Raw genomic sequence first — 3,376 nt, 5'->3', positions numbered from 1 at the left:
ATTCTGATCATTGTATTTCGGCATATCCGATAAAATTGCGTATGCAAATGAAGTCGACGTGTACAGTTTCCCCGCTGGCGTCGCGTGACAACAGATAGCAAATTTTAAGTCATTTGACCCTTTGCAACTGAAGGCCCTGAATAGGACTTCTTAAGAAAGTTGCTGCACTTAACGAGAGTGTGCTGACCACTACAGGAGGGCAGATCTGATCTGTTTGACCACAGGATGATTTTATTTAACAAATAGAGAAGCCTTGACTGTGCTCTGTTCTGTTATAAAGCACGCCATCGCCAGAAATCAAGGACATTTCGAGCCCGCTAACAATTTTCAGCGGTATATTACACTCCGGAAAAATAGAATATCAAAAGAATTCAATATGGCGGCGATCACGGCTCGATCTGCAAAGAAGAATGTTTCGTACCATGACTTATACAATTTGAGCAAAAAGAAAAAGAAAAGAAGACCTACAAGTAAATCTTTGGGATTTTTCGAGGCAGAGCGATGACATGATGTCAGAATTTTGATTTGCTTTAATTTAATTTTCATGCCAAGACTGCTGAATTTGCATTCAATGCCTGGCATATTTTTATTCCGAAAAGGACCTGAGAACTAATTTATTTCCCTGCAAGAACTTAAACAAATATGGCCGACGATTCGAAGATCAGCATTGCTCGTGTTTAACTATTTCAGTCATAGTTTTCAACATGGCGTCTCGTCACTTACTCAACATGGAAAATAAGGGATATTCTGGCGTGTTGGGAAGTTTTTTGATGGGAGGAAATGACAATTTTACAGGATATTTGGACGCTTCGAACTCTGTAGTAGTCAATTCGATAGAGAGCAGTTGACTTTATTGATGCACTTTCCTGGCGAGTTTTTGGGATGGAGAACGACGGATTTTGAAGAACTGTATGGCGACCTAGGTCAATGATCAATGACAAAAGAACTGGCTCGGGAAGTAAGTGTTTTTATTTATCGAGTCCCTGTGAGGTTTGATGAATAGCAGAATCAGTACTGAATATGTCTCAATCGAGAGCAGACGGGACCATGAGCTCCTGATTGTTATATTTTAGAAATTTTACAAATTTCCATACAGTTTCTTACATTACTTGGACGCCATTTGGGACGAAATGCGCAAGCGCGGCCGCCATCTTGTCCAATATTTCTGCCGATGAGGAAGCGGCTAGAGTACGAAAGAAGTGTAGAGAGAAACACGAGACGTAGTCGAGTGTTTCTCCCACTTCTTGAGTGCTCTAGCCGCTTCCTAAGTGCTTTATAACAGAACAGAGCACAGTCAAGGCTTCTCTATTTGTTTTATAATAAAGAATCCGTTAAATTACCCAAGCATTACTTTCAATTTTTAAAACAAACTTTATTTCCAAAGCGAACAACAATGTCGTCAGCATGCTCTATACTCTCATAAAGCACGCTACAATAAGCCAATCAGAATCCTCGTTAGAATGGTTCAAATAATCTGATTGGCTGTACAAGATTAAAGCTGTCAAAAGTGTCAAACCATCAAAGTTCAAAAACCATCAAAGTTCACATTCTACGATAGTTTACAAACTAAAATAGTTCGGCAAGTCGAATTTAACACTTTTGCCTGAAGTTTTTAAGTCTCTAATACAGAATCTTAAAGTGAAATGTTCAGTGAACTTCAGCCGAATTATAGCTCATAAAAACATGCGAGTTTTTTCACATGACAAGGTAGAAAACAAACTGTTCAAGGCGAGTGTTTTTTGAGTGAACGACAGCCGAATTCACCGGAACATGAAGATCGCTCGTGATGACAGCGCCGCAAAACTCGGCTGCAGTGACTGATGTGAATTGCCACTCAATGAATAGGAAAGGATATCAGAGCAAGCTCTTATTTTTTTTCACTCGAAGGGCGGCCGATGTAGTTTCTGAGGCTTGCTTTACTGTGATGACCGGAGATCACCATGATGAGCGAGCCGCGATGGACTTCAGCATGATCATATTCGGTCAGACACCGTCATGATTAGAATGAATTTTAACAATTATGCCAGTTTGGTTATATTTTTCATCATTTCTGTTTTGTTCTGTTTTGTTTTTGAACACTGAACGAGTGTTAGCTGTGTTTGATTTTTATTACCGTACGTAAGCTTGCAATCTAACTGAGCGTGAAAATCTTTAAAACTCGGAATGTTTATTTTGTTTTTCCTTTGAGGATTTTCGTATCTGCTGACGTTTTAATAACGTAATTTACGGCGCCTGATATGTGTTACAAACCTTTGTTTGATTCATCTGTTGCTACTTGCCGGCTCGCTTCAGTTCCGAAATTTCACTTTCAATTATCGGAAAAAAGCTAAAAAGAAGTCCCGGAAAAGCTCGAACATAGTACAATTGGCAGATGGCGTGACAGCTTTAGCTCAGCTCTATGCTCTATACTCTCATAGAGCACGCTCTTTCAATCAATGACAGCGCGCGTTATATCCGAACTTTATTATAAAGGTGGTTCAGGATGGATGATAACGCGAAAGTGCTTGCACTTGAGCTACTGTCTCCTCTTTGCGATCTTGAAGGACTGTGTTGACATAGTTACCCTTGGATTGTAGCACAGGCCCTGAGCCGTCAAAGAATCAAAATGAGGCATACGATGGCATAAAAACGAATGAATTAGCATGCAGGTGGACAGAAAGGCTTCGCTCTTGTTCGATATTTTCTCTCAATTTTAATTCCTTCTTGATACTTCTGACCTCCTTTTTGACGGTTTGAGACTGGATTTTTTATCTAGTGCCTAAATAGGTTTCTTACACTCTAATTCTACATTCGAAGAATTGTTAGTCCTGGATATCGAACAATTGATACGATGAATTCTTTTCCTCCTCTAATTCTAACAAAACGTCATAATCTTTACGTGCGCCATTGAAATCATTCCTCAGCTGGTCCAAGTGAAATCTCTCTTCCTGCTACAGAGTCACTTTACGCGTTCGTTTTTTCCAAGAGAATATTTAATATGTTTCATTAATCTCTTAGAGGCTGAATTTGGATTAGTTAGTTTAATTTCCAATCGACGAGCCTCTCCCTTCTCATTCATTTTTCCTCTTTGTTATTTTGGTTTAGAATTTTTATAATAGGAAGACTCGATGCCTGTCATGCTCTTGGGTAATGATTATGGTGTGTTGCGGTAGTACGGATCATCATGGCGTGTGGTTAGGAAAGAATTCTGGCGCACTAACAATACTCAACGCTATTCCTCAACACAAAGTTCTAAAGCAAGGCGAAGTTCAAATTGTATTCATAACCGAAAGTGGAATGAAGTGGCGATATTTTACTGTAGCATTCATAGCAACTGCTAAGTTTTTTAAACGAGACGAAACGAAAACAAAGGCTAAGCGAGTGTGACGTCTTCATG

At 39.5% G+C, this 3,376-nt stretch overlaps 1 non-coding gene across 1 annotated transcript in view; it reads left to right on the top strand.

The window, feature by feature from the left end:
• Nucleotides 1-3,339: 3,339 nt before the first annotated feature.
• Nucleotides 3,340-3,376, top strand: part of LOC131796581 (uncharacterized) — a 2,729-nt gene continuing 2,692 nt past the window's right edge. Inside the window, exon 1 of the transcript XR_010716816.1 lies at nucleotides 3,340-3,376. This exon is cut by the window's right edge and continues 1,915 nt beyond it. This is a non-coding gene — a transcript (uncharacterized protein).

The sequence above is a fragment of the Pocillopora verrucosa genome, chromosome 3, assembly GCF_036669915.1.
Source record: "Pocillopora verrucosa isolate sample1 chromosome 3, ASM3666991v2, whole genome shotgun sequence".
In the NCBI taxonomy this organism is placed as follows: domain Eukaryota; kingdom Metazoa; phylum Cnidaria; class Anthozoa; order Scleractinia; family Pocilloporidae; genus Pocillopora; species Pocillopora verrucosa.
This window is presented reverse-complemented; position numbering and strand designations above follow the sequence as displayed.